The 16367-nt window shown below is 43.1% G+C and overlaps 1 long non-coding RNA gene across 1 annotated transcript in view; it reads left to right on the forward strand.

Annotated features, from left to right (window-relative positions):
• The first annotated feature begins 253 nt into the window (after positions 1-253).
• LOC141134540 (uncharacterized) overlaps positions 254-16367 on the forward strand; it is a 64395-nt gene continuing 48281 nt past the window's right edge. Inside the window, exon 1 of the long non-coding RNA XR_012243192.1 lies at positions 254-593. This is a non-coding gene — a long non-coding RNA (uncharacterized lncRNA). The remainder of the gene's footprint in view (positions 594-16367) is intronic.

The raw sequence follows: 16367 nt of genomic DNA on the forward strand, positions 1-16367 counted from the left end.
AAGTCAGTCTAGGCAAGAACATACAAACACAGTTGGCAGGGGCCCAGGGGCTGCACATTGAACTGCCAAAGGGCCACCAGTTGGGCACCAGGGGGTTAGAACCTCTCTCAAAATTGCTATTGGTGTTTGTGTCCCCATTGGGAACATTCACCCTGATTTCCTGTCCCAGTGAATGCACAGGAAATTACGTTTTCTAATTGGAAGAAATCTCTTTCTGAATACCTGATCTTTTGTTTCTCTTCCAGTTATTGAAGGATGCTTCCCTGAATCCAGATGATGGTTGTTTTCTTCAGCAGCCTTCAGGCTTTTCCAAAGACCTCCAAACTCCTGGCCCATCTCCATGGAGCCTCTTTCCGCTTATAACCTCAGTACGAGGCTCGGCCTGCACACATCCAGCCAATGGCAGAAAAGGGAGGCCAAGGAAAGAATCCTTATCACCGCAGTGCAGCGTCACTGCTAGGAAATAAAGAAGACCCCTGTGCCTGAGACTGTACTGGTCTAAATACCACCAATCGTGCAACTTTGTCCATAGGCAGTGTCATCGGTCTGGAAACTCTGATGCAGCCGGCTATGTTGGGGCCTTGAAAAAAAATGTTGGTTTCCTCCTTCGACCTATTAAAATATATCTGAACTGTTCACTTGTGGTGTGTGGAGCATCTACCACAGATCTCTAGCCAGCAAAGGGGACCTTATTCAATTCTGTTTGTAACATATTAACCACTTGCTGCCTGCTGGGGCAATTTTTTTTTACTTTTTCACTTAGAACCCCCAAATATTAGTGCCTTGAAAAAGTATTCATACCCCTTGACATTTTCCACATTTTGTCATGTTACAACCAGAAATGTAAATGTATTTTATTGGGATTTTATGTGATAGACCAACACAAAGTGGCACATAATTGTGAAGTGGAAGGAAAATGATAAATGGTTTTCAACATTTTTCACAATAAAATATGTGAAAAGTGTGGGGGGCATTTGTATGGCGCCCCCCGGAGTCAATACTTTGTAGAACCTCCTTTCACTACAATTACAGCTGCAAGTCTTTTTGGGGATGTCTCTACCAGCTTTGCACTTCTAGAGAGGGACATTTTTGCCCATTCTTCTTTGTAAAATATCTCAAGCTCTGTCCGATTGGATGGAGAACGTCTGTGAACAGCAAGTCTTTCCACAGATTCTCAATGTGATTTAGGTCTGGACTGTGACTGGACCATTCTAACACATGAATATGCTTTGATCTAAACCATTCCATTGTAGCTCTGGCTGTATGTTTGGGGTCGTTGTCCTGCTGGAAGGTGAACCTCCGCCCCAGTCTCAAGTCTTTTGCAGACTCTAACAGGTTTTCTTCTAAGATTGTCCTGTATTTGGCTCCATCCATCTTCCCATCAACTCTGACCAGCTTCCCTGTCCCTGCTGAAGAAAAGCTTCCCCACACCATGATGCTGCCACCACCATGTTTCACAGTGGGGATGGTGTGTTCAGGGTGATGTGCAGTGTTAGTTTTCCCCCCACACATAGCGTTTTGCATTCAGGCAAAAAAGTTCAATTTTGATCTCATCTGACCAGAGTACCTTCTTCCACATGTTTGCTGTGTCCCCCACATGGCTTCTCACAAACTACAAATGGGACTTCTTATGGTTTTCTTTTAACAATGTCTTTCTTCTTGCCACTCTCCCATAAAGGTCAGATTTGTGGAGAGCACGACTAATAGTTGTCCTGTGGACAGATTCTCCCACCTGAGCTGTGGATCTCTGCAGCTCCTCCAGAGTTACCATGGACCTCTTGGCTCTTCTCTGATGAATGCTCTCCTTGCCCGGCCTGTCAGTTTAGGTGGACGGCCATGTCTTGGTAGGTTTGCAGTTGAGCCATATTCTTTCCATTTTCTGAAAGCTTGGGATATTTCTTTTATAACCTAACACTGCTTTAACCACTTCAGCCCCGGAAGGATTTGCCCCCTTAATGACCAGGCCATTTTTTGTGATCCGGCACTGTGTCGCTTTGACTGACAATTGCGCTGTCCTGCGGCGGCTGCACCCAAACAAAATTGACGTCCTTTTTTTCCCACAAATAGAGATTTCTTTTGGTGGTATTTGAACACCTCTGCGGTTTTTATTCTTTTGCACTATAAACAAAAAAAGACTGACAGTTTTGAAAAAAAAAAAATTTTAATTTCTGATATAATACATATCCCCCCCCCAAAAAATATAAAAAAAAAACAAACTTATTAATCAGTTTAGGCCGAAATATATTCTTCTACATATTTTTGTTAAAAAAAAAAATCGCAGTAAGTGTAAATTGATTGGTTTGCGCAAAAGTTATCTACAAACTATGGGGTAGATTTAGGGACTTTTATTTATTGTTTTTACTAGTAATGGCGGCGATCTGCGACATTGCGGCAGACAAATCTGACCCCAAATTACACTTTTTTGGGGACCAGTGACATTATTACATTGATCAGTGCGTTTTTTATAGCACTGATCAATGTATAAATGGCACTGGCAGGGAAGGGGTTAACACTGGGGGGGGGGGCAATCAAGGGGTTAAGTGTGTTCCCTGGGTGTGTTCTAACTGTAGGGGGGATGGGCTGCAAGGGACATGACAGAGATCACTGGGAACAGAAGATCTCTGACATGTCATCTGGCAGAACAGGGAATCGCCAGTTACCCGTTCTGCCTCTGTGCATAACGATCGCGGGTCGCCGGCGACCATCAAGTCCTCCGGACCCACGGGCAACGCTCCCGCAGGGCGCGCCAACTATCTCCTGTGCAAAGACTGACATACACCTACGGCGGTTAGCGCAGAAGAGCCAACCCGCTGCAGTATAATGACGGCGGCTGGTCGGAAAGCGGTTACACTTCTCCACAACTTTATCCCTGACCTGTCTGGTGTGTTCCTTGGCCTTCATGATGCTGTTTGTGCACTAAGGTTCTCTAACAAACCTATGAGGGCTTCACAGAACAGCTGTATTTATACTGAGATTAAATGACACACAGGTGGACTCTTTTTACTAATTAGGTGACTTCTGAAGGCAATTGGTTCCACTGGATTTTAGTTAGGGGTATCAGAGTAAAGGGGGCTGAATACAAATGTACCCCACACACTTTTCACATATTTATTTGTAAAAAAAAAAATTGAAAACCATTTATCATTTTCCTTCCACTTCACAATTATGTGCCACTTTATGTTGGTCTATCACATAAAATCCCAATAAAATACATTCACGTTTTTGGTTGTAACATGAGATAATGTGGAAAATTTCAAGGGGTATGAATACTTTTTCAAGGCACTGTATATACATTATATTACCAAAAGTATTGGGACGCCTGCCTCTACACTCTACACATGAACTTTAATGACATCCCAGTCTTAGTCCGTAGGGTTCAATGTTGAGTTGGCCCACCCTTTGCAGCTATAACAGCTTCAACTCTTCTGGGAAGGCCGTCCACAAGGTTTAGGAGTGTGTCTATGGGAATGTATGACCATTCTTCCAGAAGCACATTTGTGAGGTCACTGATGTTGGACGAGAAGGCCTGGCTCGCAGTCTCTGCTCTAATTCATCCCAAAGGTGTTCTATCGGGTTGAGGTCAACCTTCCGGAGGTCAAGTCGTTAGAGGAACTGCAGTCCACTCACATAATTTGTAATAAAAACATCTTTGCCATTCTGAAGCTTCCCTCCAACCACTTTGCATATTATTTTATATATATAGTGATTCTGTACTTGCCAAATATGCTGCAGAAATCTCCCTCCACTGAGTCTGGCTGCAGCCATTTTAACTGTGGGCAGCTCAAGCTGCTGTCTGCTCACTTCCTGGATTTACACAGACACACAGAGGCACACCTCCGGCTCTGCAGCTCTCATTGGCCCTCTTATGACTCACCCCCCTCTCCCTTCATGAGAGTGAGAGAGAGAGCTGTGCATGATGTCATAAGCCTAGGCTAATGACCAGACAAGAAACAGGAAGTTGGCTGTATAAGGGATTTACTGGCAGAAAAAAAAAATGTTTTACAATCCAAAGGTAAAACAACAACAACAAGGGCAGAAGATTTAATAGATGGAAAGATGAAAAAATGACTGAAGGTTCCGCTTTACCGTAAACTGTCATGAATGGCTTTTATTCATGAACCACTTGGTCACTGTTGTGATGCTGTGATTGGTCTGCTGTGGGTACCTGGGCCAATCACAGCGCCCTGTAACATGTGATGTAGATGTTGCCTATCATAACAGTAAGCAAGCTGTAGTGAATGGAAAGCCAGTCATGACAGTTAACTATTACTTATAACAGTGATCATCACGATTATAAGCAATAACAGTTTAAAAAAAATACCTGTTCAACCCCCCCCCCCCCCCCCCCAGCGTAAAACAGTCACAACTACTCTGATGACAGGATGTAAAATAGTAAAAAAAAAAAAAGACAGAAAAAAAGGTTCATTACTAAATGTATACAAAATGTAATAAAAAAAATTTTTTTTTTCTTTACATACTGTCGCAAGCCCATATTTATTATCACTAACACACAAGTCATATGATGACATTGTACTGCACTGGTGACAGTATGGAAAAAAAAAAAAAAAAAATGATGAAAAAAAAAACTGATTTTATTTAATTTCTTTATTTCTCAAAAAATTGAGACAAAAAAATGACAATTTAAAAAAAACTCACCATGCCTCTTACTAAATACCTCGGACTGTCTAAATATCTGTCTGCTTCCCAAAAAGGGGAATTTGGGGGATATTTTTACAGTCCTTGGCATTTTCTGGGTGTTGAGAAATTAGATAGTCCATCAGTTCATCAAGATTGATCAATCAAAAATATTCAAGATATCAATCGATATTCAGATATACCGTATTTATCGGCGTATAACACGCGCCTTGCCCCCAGTGGTCAGTGCAGCCTTGCCCCCAGTGGTCAGTGCAGCCTTGCCTCAGTGCAGCCTTGCCCCCAGTGGTCAGTGCAGCCTTGCCTCAGTGCAGCCTTGCCCCCAGTGGTCAGTGCAGCCTTGCCTCAGTGCAGCCTTGCCCCCAGTGGTCAGTGCAGCCTTGCCTCAGTGCAGCCTTGCCCCCAGTGGTCAGTGCAGCCTTGCCTCAGTGCAGCCTTGCCCCCAGTAGTCAGTGCAGCCTTGCCCCCAGTGGTCAGTGCAGCCTTGCCTCAGTGCAGCCTTGCCCCCAGTAGTCAGTGCAGCCTTGCCCCCAGTGGTCAGTGCAGCCTTGCCTCAGTGCAGCCTTGCCCCCAGTGGTCAGTGCAGCCTTGCCCCCAGTGTCCATTACATGATCGCCGCCGACATACACAAGTTTAGTGTGTAGTTTTAAATATGGCGCTGCGGAGTTCGGAGGGACTCGGCGGAGCTGAACGAGCGCCGCGGAGAACACAGTGGCTGGGCGGAGCCGAGATACACATAGCCGAGGGTTCTCGGCGCCGTTCACAGTCACGCCCAGTCCCTATGATGGACATAACACAGGTCCAATGGCGGGACTGGGCGTGACTGTGAACGGCGCCGAGAAGAGCCGAGAACCCTCGGCTATGTGTATCTCGGCTCCGCCCAGTCACTGTGTTCTCGGCGGCGCTCGTTCAGCTCCGCCGAGTCCCTCCGAACTCCGCGGCGCCATATTTAAAACTACACGCTATGTGAATGTCGGTGGCGATCGCGGCGATCGCTCCGATAGATCACGAAATAGCGGGGATCGCCGTATAACACGCACCTACGATTTTCCCCTGATTTTAAGGGGAAAAAGTGCGTGTTATACGCCGATAAATACGGTATATCATAGTTTGTGGACTCTATCCATTTTCTACAGACTAAATAGAATACACTGATTTGGGGAATTCTCACCAAAGGAATGTAGCAGATTACATTTTGACCTGAATTTATGAAAAAAGATTATTTATTTGCTAAATGTTATGACAGAAACAAAGAAACTTTTTTTTTTTTAATATTGGATATTTTTTCATTTACATAGCAAAAAAAAATATAAACCCATTGGTGAATAAATACCACCAAAAGAAAGCTCTATTTGTGTGAAAAAAAAAATGATACAAATTTAATTTGGGTACGGTGATGCATGACCGCATAATTACCAGTTAAAGTAGTGTAGTGCTGAATAGCAAAAAATGGCCTGGTCATGAAGAGGGGGGAGGGGGGGTAAAACCTTCCGGAGGTCAAGTCGTTAAAAAGTTGTTGCAGTCAAAAGAGCGGGGATTCATTTTGTTTTAATGTTTTTTTATAAATCAGTTCCTGATCACTTCTGTATTTTAGAACAAAGAGACACCGGCAGACAGGATCTCTTCACACTTGTAAAGTTTAATCGGGTCATTTAGATACACAATTTAGATACTTTTTGGTAAAATCGTTTCTATATCATTTCATATTCTACAATGTGTACAAAATCTACAGATCAGTAATCTATCAGTCTAAGAAGCCATATTGCACATCATACTTTACAGACTTGACCTACAAAACTATTTTTTATTGATTTTTTTGCTTTTTTTTTATGACGGGATCAGCCGCAGTCCTCCACCCACATAGGGGGGACTACAAGTCCCAGCATTCCCAGGTACCCCACAGCATGCTGGAACCTGTAGGTGGTTGGGGTGCTGTAGGATGTAGAATCTCAGTGGTAGGCCAATCCCACGCGGTTTATTTGTACATAAAACTTGTGACGTGACACAGATACATTTAACGGAAGCGGCGACACTCTATACAGCAGGGGGGAGGCAACCTGGGGGACCTCCAGCTGTTGTGGAACTACATTTCCCATGAGGCATTGCAAGGCTGGCGGTTCCAATTACTCCCAGAGGCATGAGTTCTGCAGCAGCTGGAGAGCCCCAGGTTCCCTACCCCTGCTATACAGTGACTGTGATCATGTGACCTGCGTCCCTCAGACTGATTTATTAACCACTTTAAGGACCAGCCTCGTTTTGGATTTTAGGTGTTTACATGTTTAAAACTGTTTTTTTTTGCTAGAAAATTACTTAGCACCCCCAAACATTATATATGTTTGTTTTTTTCGAACACCCTAGAGAAAAAAATGGCGGTCGTTGCAATACTTTTTTTTGCACCGTATTTGCGCAGCGGTCTTATAATCGCACTTTTTTTGGAAGAAATTCACTTTTTTGAATAAAAAAATAAGACAACAGTAAAGTTAGCCCAAATTTTTTTTTATATTGTGAAATATAATGTTACGCCAAGTAAATTGATGCCCAACATGTCACGCTTCAAAATTGCGCCCGCTCGTGGAATGGCGTCAAACTTTTACCCTCAAAAATCTCCATAGGCGACGTTTAAAAAATTCTACAGGTTGCGTGTTTTGTGTTACAGAGGAGTTCTAGGGCTAGAATTATTGCTCTCGCTCTACCGGTCACGGCGATACCTCACATGTGTGGTTTGACCACCGTTTTCATATGCGGGCGCTACTAGCGTATGCGTTCGCTTCTGCGCGCGAGCTCGTCGGGACAGGGGGTTTTTAAAAAAAATTATTTATTTTACATTATTTTATTTATTTTTACACTGTTTTTAAAAAAAAAATTGTGTCACTTTTATTCCTATTACAAGGAATGTAAACATCCCTTGTGATAGAAAAAAGCATGACAGGACCTCTTAAATATGAGATCTGGGGTCAAAAAGACCTCAGATCTCATATTTACACTAAAATGCAATTAAAAAAAAAAAAAAAAAAAAAAAGTAGTTTAACCACTTCAGCCCCGGAAGGATTTACCCCCTTCCTGACCAGAGCACTTTTTACAATTTGGCACTGCGTCGCCTTAACTGCTAATTGCGCGGTCATGCAATGCTGTACCCAAACAAAATTTGCGTCCTTTTCTTCCCACAAATAGAGCTTTCTTTTGATGGTATTTGATCACCTCTGCGGTTTTTATTTTTTGCGCTATACATGGAAAAAGACCGAAAATTTTGAAAAAAATGATATTTTCTACTTTTTGTTCTAAAAAAAATTCAATAAACTCAATTTTAGTCATACATTTAGGCCAAAATGTATTCGGCCACATGTCTTTGGTAAAAAAAATGTCAATAAGTGTATATTTATTGGTTTGTGCAAAAGTTATAGCGTCTACAAACTAGGGAACATTTTCTGGAATTTACACAGCTTTTAGTTTATGACTGCCTATGTCATTTCTTGATGTGCTAAAATGGCAGGGCAGTACAAAACCCCCCCAAGTGACCCCATTTTGGAAAGTAGACACCCCATGGAAATTGCTGAGAGGCATGTTGAGCCCATTGAATATTAATTTTTTTTGTCCCAAGTGATTGAATAATGAGAAAAATAAAAAAAAAAAAAATACAAAAAGTTGTCACTAAATGATATATTGATTTAGTGACTGAGTATGGGGATACCACATGTGTGTGACTTTTTGGGAGCCTAGCCGTGTACGGGACCCCAAAAACCAATCACCGCCTTCAAGATTTCTAAGGGTGTAAGGTTTTGATTTCACTCTTCACTGCCCCATTTTGGAAAGTAGACACCCCAAGCTATTTGCTGAGAGGCATGGTGAGTATTTTGCAGCTCTCATTTGTTTTTGAAAATGAAGAAAGACAAGAAAAAATTTTTTTTTTCTTTTTTCAATTTTCAAACCTTTGTGACAAAAAGTGAGGTCTGCAAAATACTCACTATACCTCTCAGCAAATAGCTTGGGGTGGCTACTTTCCAAAATGGGGTCATTTGGGGGGGGGGGGGGTTTGCCACCTGGGCATTCCATGGCCTCCGAAACTGTGATAGGTAGTGAAGAGTGAAATCACAAATTTACACCCTTAGAAAGCCTGAAGGCGGTGCTTGGTTTTCGGGGTCCCGTACGTGGCTAGGCTCCCAAAAAGTCTCACACATGTGGTATCCCCATACTCAGGAGAAGCAACAGAATGTATTTTGGGGTGTAATTTCACATATTCCCATGGCATGTTTGAGCAATATATCATTTAGTGACAACTGTGCAAAAAAAAAAAATTTGTCTCTTTGCTGCAACTTGTGTCACAATATAAAATATTCCATGGACTCGACATGACTCTCAGCAAATAGCTTGGGGTGTCTACTTTCCAAAATGGGGTCATTTTGGGGGGGTTTTGAACTGTCTTGGCATTTTATGCACAACATTTAGATCACCCACTCTTCTAACCACTTGAAGACAAAGCCCTTTCTGACAATTTTTGATTACATGAAAAAATTATTTTTTTTTTGCAAGAGAATTACTTTGAACCCCCAAACATTATATATTTTTTTGAAGCAACTGCCCTACAGATTAAAATGGTGGGTGTTTCATTTTTTTTTTTCACACAGTATTTGCGCAGCGATTTTTCAAACGCATTTTTTTGGGAAAAAACACACTTTTTAAAATTTTAATGCACTAAAACACACTATATTGCCCAAATGTTTGATGACATAAAAAAGATGATCTTAGGCCGAGTACATGGATACCAAACATGACATGCTTTAAAATTGCGCACAAACGTGCAGTGGCAACAAAATTAATACATTTTTAAAAGCCTTTAAAAGCCTTTACAGGTTACCACTTTAGATTTACAGAGGAGGTCTACTGCTAAAATTACTGCCCTCGATCTGACCTTCGCGGTGATACCTCACATGCATGGTGCAATTGCTGTTTACATTTGACGCCAGACCAACACTTGCGTTCGCCTTAGCGCGAGAGCAGGGGGGACAGGGGTGCTTTTTTTTTTCTTTATTATTTTTTTGCTTTTTTATCTTATTTTTAAACTGTTCCTTTCATTTTTTTTTTTTTTTAAATCATTTTTATTGTTATCTCAGGGAATGTAAATATCCCCTATGATAGCAATAGGTAGTGACAGGTACTCTTTTTTGAAAACATTGGGGTCTATTAGACACTAGATTTCTCCTCTGCCCTCAAAGCATCTGACCACACCAAGATCGGTGTGATAAAATGCTTCCCCAATTTCCCAATGGCGCTGTTTACATCCGGCTAAATCTAAGTCATAAAATGCTCGTAGCTTCCGGTTTCTTAGGCCATAGAGATGTTTGGAGCCACTCTGGTCTCTGATCAGCTCTATGGTCAGCTGGCTGAATCACTGAAAAAACACAAGGAAAGGAGGCGCCTCTAAGTGCAGTATTTAAAACCAGATTTAAATCTGGTGTTAAATCTGGTTTTAAATACTGCACTTAGAGGCGCCTCCTTTCCTTGTGTTTTTTCTGCAGATTTTTGGGGCTTAGGTTCAGCTCTTCCAGGAAGGCAGCCATCTGTGTGGACTTTGAATTTTTGAGTCTGTTTGCCCACATAGACTTTTTATGGACTTTATTAGTCATTATTACCTCTTGTCATCTACATAATGGGAACATAGGAATACCCAGCCTTTTTGCGCCTTTACTTGCTTACACTGAATCACCGGCTGCATTCTCAGGTTCCCTGTTGAGACAGGAGAGCCAGAGAAAAACATGGAAGACGGTGGGGGGGGGGGGGTCATTCCCTCCCACTGCTTGTAAAAGCAGTCTAGAGGCTAATTAGCCACTAGGATTGCTTTTACATGAAAGCCCACCACTGGCTGAAAAGAATGATACCAAGATGATACCTAAACCTGCAGGCATCATTCTGGTATAACCACTCAAAGTCGTGAATGGCGTACCCGAAGACAAAAAAATGGTTAACAATCAAGCACAGTAAACGGTAAAGTATAAAAAATTGCATACCTGAAAAGCAAACATGATAAAACATAATAACAATAAAACATTGCAGAATAGAATACAGTAAAAAAGAGCAGAACAATAGAGAGAATAGAGAGAGAGAACAATAAAACGACTATTTTTTTTTATTTTATATTTTTGTTTGTGTTTTTTTTTGTTTTTTGTTTTTTTTTTACACTTTTTTTTGTAACTAACTTTTATAACTGTAACCGGTTCCAGGTTCGGGTCTCTCAAAATGCGATGGCATCTTGGGAGACCCTGTGAAAGTGCGCCTAGTCTGTGCAATGCTGTACCCTACGCTAATACTCAACTAGTGAATGGTAGCGTTCAAAACATTCACCAATGCAAAGACCAGGATTGTCAGGACAGGAGGGACAATAATAGCGGGTGTCAAGCCTATATCCACGCTTGCTGCAGACACGACATCTTTTTTGGGGGGGTTCGTTGGGTAGGGGTACTCGGGAGGACATAAAGAAAATGCCTCTCATGCAGCCGACTGCATTTGGTTGGGGATGTGAATAGGGGAACTACGGGCGCTGCAGAAGCGGTGGGTTCCCAATTATTAGGATTGGCGAATGCAGCAGGAAGGGCACTATGGGCACGACAGGCCTGTTTGTCTTCTTGGTGGCAGCGGGACACTACTTGTGCTTGCCACCTCACCAGCTTGAACTGCACTTATGGGACTCGCCACATCACCAAGTGTTACTGCAGTGCTGGTTTGACTATGACCGGGGTGTACTAGGCCGCTGGTGCTTGCCACTTCACCAAAACGCTACCAAAAAAACTGTTAGCGATCGCAGGGATTAGGCCTGACTCTGCGAACGCTGCAGTTATGCGTTTAGTGTTTTGTAAGTGTCAGTGATCGATCGATACTGCACTTGGGTGGGCTGGGCCGGGCGGAGGGGCAAAACGCAGGTGCTAGCAGGTATCTGGGCTGATCCCGCTAACACTGCGTTTTTGGGAACCCTAAACTGCTGGGGACGCTAGTATAGATCTGATCGGATCAGATATTGATCCGTACAGATGCTATACCACTAAGGGAGGCGTATGCTGCGTGCGTGGGTGTTAGCGGTACTGGCGCTAATCTGACGCTGCCTGAGGCGACGCATATCACCGCTGGGCGATCAGGGGGCTAAACCTTTATTTGGTAATAAACGGTGGGTGCCCTGACACTATAAAAAATAAACTAACTAACCAGCGTCACCCGTAACAGTTATACGGTGATCAGTGGTGAAAGGGTTAACTAGGGGGCAATCAAGGGGTTAAAACCTTTATTAGGTAGTATATGGGGGTCCCTGACGCTATAAAATGCTGATGGCGAACCTAAATATTTACCTCCCTAACTAGCGTCACCAGTGACACTAATACAGCGATCAGAAAAATGATCGCTTAGTGACACTGGCGACGGGGGGTGATCAAGGGGTTAAAACTTTATTAGGGGGGGTTAGGGGGGTACCCTAGACCTAAAGGGGGCTACCACTAACTGCCCTAACACAGTAACTGTCACAAACTGACACCATGCAGTAATCAGAAAAAAAAAAACTGCTTGGTGTCAGTGTGACAGGGGGGGGAGGGGTGATGGGGGGGGTGATCTGGGGTGTATTGTGTGCCTGGCATGTTCTACTGTGTGTGTATGTGTTGTGCACTCACAGTGAAGTCTTCTCTCCTCGGCGCCGGAACGGAAAATACCAAGCCAAGGAGAGATGACATCATTTCCTTTGCTGCTGTTTAGCATACAGCAGCAGAGGAAGATTCACATTGGCTGGGAACGATCGCGAAGGGGGGGGCCACGAATGGATGGTCTCCCCCTCACCTCTCATCGCTCCCAGACAGAAGCCGACCGCCTCGGGCACCGGGGGGGGGGGTCCGATAGGACCCCCCGCCCACGGGAGGCAGATCACGTGATTCTGCCTGCCCGTGCCATTCTGCTGACGTATATAGTCGTGAGGCGGTCGGCAAGTGGTTAAAGGCACATTTTTTCAAATGTAATTTTTTTAAATGACTTTTTTTTTTTTTTTTGCATTCTAGTGTAAATATGAGATCTGAGGTCTTTTTGACCCCAGATCTCATATTTAAGAGGTCCTGCCATGCTTTTTTCTATTACAAGGGATGTTTACATTCCTTGTAATAGGAATAAAAGTGACACCATTTTTTTTTAAAACAGCGTAAAAATAAATAAAATATTGTAAAATAAATAATTAAAAAAAAAATTTTTAAAACCCCCCCGTCCCGACGAGCTCGCGCGCAGAAGCGAACGCATACGCGAGTAGCGCCCGCATATGAAAACGGTGATCAAACCACACATGTGAGGTATCGCAGCGACCGGTAGAGCGAGAGCAATAACTCTAGCCCTAGACCTCCTCTGTACCGCAAAATATGCAACCTGTAGAATTTTTTAAACGTCGCCTATGGAGATTTTTGAGGGTAAAAGTTTGACGCCATTCCACAAGCGGGCGCAATTTTCAAGCGTGAAATGTTGGGTATTAATTTACTTGGCGTAACATTATATTTCACAATATAAAAAAAATTGGGCTAACTTTACTGTTGTCTTATTTTTTATTCAAAAAAGTGAATTTTTTCAAAAAAAAGTGTGCTTTTAAGACCGCTGCGCAAATACGGTGCAAAAAAAAGTATTGCAACGACCGCCATTTTATTCTCTAGGGTGTTAGAAGAAAAACCATATATAATGGTTTTTATAACTTATAATTTTCTAGCAAAAAAAACTGTTTTAAACATGTAAACACCTAAAATCCAAAACGAGGCTGGTCCTTAAAGTGGTGTTCCACCCAAAAAAAAAAAAAAATGAAAAATCCTAAAAAAAAAAAAAAAAAAAAAAAAAAATTTTCGATATATTTTTTTTTTTTTACTCACCCCTAAATGCCTGTTGCTAGGGGGTCCTTCGTAATCTGCCTCTTTCAGTGCCTGGGCTGGTGACATCACTTCCGTCTCGGCACAGGAAGGGCTCAGCTCTGCTCCCTCCCTCCTGTCAATCATCTGGGACCCATTACAGGTCCCAGGTGACTGAGCGGCCAATCACGGCGCTCGGCGCCGCTCGCGCATGCGCAGTGGGTGCCAGGCTGTGAAACCACAGCCCGGCGCCCACAGTTGCAATGCCGGCGCCGCCAAACGGAGGGGGAGACGAGCGGGGCTTCCATCCCCCGCATCGCTGGACCCAGGGACAGGTAAGTGTCCAATTAAAAGTCAGCAGCTGCAGTATTTGTAGCTGCTGACTTTTAATTTTTTTTTTGATGGGCCCTCCTCTTTAAGTGGTTAAACCATCACTTTATTAATATAAAAAGTGGTAAGTATTATACTCACAAGATGACAAATGTATCAAGCACATCACATAGTACACCGTCATCTAATCCACATTGCATCAGATCATGTGGTAAGAGAAGGTGAAGAGCCAATAGGCTAACATGTTTCGAGGACTAGCCTCTTCCTCAGAGCCCTGAAGAAGCTAGTCCTCGAAATGCATTAGCGTATTGGATCTTCACCTTCTCCTACCACGTGATGCAATGTGGATTGGATGACGGTGTACTATGTGATGTGCTTGATACATTTGTTATTTTGTGAGTATAATACTTACCACTTTTTATATTAATAAAGGGATGGTTTTAGGATAAAGCACTAGGTCTGGGCGCCCTCTCTGTCTTTTTATGGTTGCACATGGAAGGAGATTGCACAATACAGGCAAAAAAAAATTCCCAGCACACTTACCAGCCAGCCAGCAAAAGAAACAAATTGTCCTGTCTAACAATTCAGGGTAAAAACAGAGGCTTTTCTGGCACTCATTTGCAAATCTATGTGGAAGCCGCAGCGCCCCGCCAAGGCTCCTCTGTAAGGTGCAGCCCTAACTCTATATATATGTTTAGTTGCAGGTTTGTCCCTACATAAGATTGTTACTCTTTATTGCTTTCACGAAATATCCTATAAAGAGACCCAGTCACCAGCTACAACTTTTCAATTTACGGGATTTTATTGACGCATAAATGTACTTTATTTATCACAAGTGTTTCTATAATGCCGACAATTTACACATTTATATTGCACATTCATATCAGCCCTCTCGGATCTTACAATCTATAGCTGGCCACAGAAGGATTGAACCTCGGCTGGTTCAGCAGGGACAGGCCTGAGATTCAATCTGTCCATGGGCAGGCTGGTTGTACTGAAATCGATTGACTTCAGTACAACCAGTCTGTGGGATTTTTATTCAGGCAATCACAGCTGGCAATGATCATTCTGTTCTGCCAGCAGGGAAAGCACCCCGCTGGCAAAACACAATAGCGCTATGGGAGGGATTCCCCCATCTGTGTTGATGGGGGAAATCAAGCAATTTTCTTTCCATTCACCCATTGTGTAAAAGAAAGTTGCATAATCTATGGGCTGCTAAAGTCCTTAAGGTTGGCCATAGAAGTGTATTTTTTTTTTTTCAATCAGGCAGTGGGCGGATCAGAAAAAACAAATGGAATCCCCATCCCCATCTGTTTACATAAAGCAAACACCCTAAAGAACACATTTATATAGAAATGTAACAGTACCACACCAGTATTGTTAAGTAATAGTAGTGAAATTTTATTACAATATCCAATAAAAAAAATCCCATAGATGCGACTATATTACAAATGTAGAAAACACTTTACAGTAAAAGGCATTGCCACTCTTGGTGGTAGATCAGTGGGTGTAGCTGAGCCTAAGAGGTATTTCCACCCTTGCTGGTACAAAAAAGTGGTTACTGCCCGCCCCCACCTGTAACTGGTCACTGCAGAAAGGAGCATTGCAAAGGCAAACACATAAAAATAAGACATTTCCACACTCAACTTACCAACCAGCCTGTGACCAACCAAACTGTCCTGTTGAGCAGTATGTGTCAAAGACAGGGGTTTAGTTGCACACATTTACAAATGCATGCGTAAGCCACAGAGCCACGGCAAGGCACCCCATTTTCTGTGGAACCTTAGAGGCATTGCCACCATTGGTGGTAGATGAGTGTATGTAGGTGGGAGCAGGGGGTACGCTGGGCATGGGGGAGTGAGGGCAGAAACTTGGGGGGAAGTTCCACTGGCCACACTCACCCCATACCCAGGGTGGTAGCGTCCCCTCTTGGTGGTAGATGAGGGGGTGTGGGCAAGAAGGAGTACATATGGTTAAAGGAAGATGAGGTGTATATTCACTATAGATAGGTAAGGGGTGGAGTATGGCTTATAGAAGCCTCATATATATATATATTTTTTTGGGTGTTAAGAGTGATATGGACATGGCTCATTGAAGCCTCTTAATTTTTTTTTTCTCTTGGTTTGGGCGAATTGGGAGCATATTTAATATAAGGTATTTGGAGGAGGGAGGAGGGGTGGAGGGAGGGGGGAGAAGGGAAAGTTTTTTTTTTTGGGGGGGGGGGTTGGGAAGTGGATAAAGATGTGATCAATATAAATATGTTATGAAGGTTGTTTTAATGGATATGTCAAGTTTAGTAAAAAAAAAAAAAAAAAAAAGGATGAGTAGGTGTAGCAGAGCCTGAGGCATTGTCACCCTTGGTGGTAGATGAGTGGGTGTTGGTGGGGGCAGGGGGTATTACCAGTATGCTGGGTGTGGGGGAGTGAGGGTAGGTGAAACTTGGGGGGAAGTTCCACTGGCCACACTCACCCCCTACCCAGGGTGGTAGCGTCCCCTCTTGGTGGTAGATGAGTGGGTGTAGGTGAGGGCAGGGGGTATTAC

Source organism: Aquarana catesbeiana, linkage group LG03 (genome assembly GCF_042186555.1).
Source record: "Aquarana catesbeiana isolate 2022-GZ linkage group LG03, ASM4218655v1, whole genome shotgun sequence".
In the NCBI taxonomy this organism is placed as follows: domain Eukaryota; kingdom Metazoa; phylum Chordata; class Amphibia; order Anura; family Ranidae; genus Aquarana; species Aquarana catesbeiana.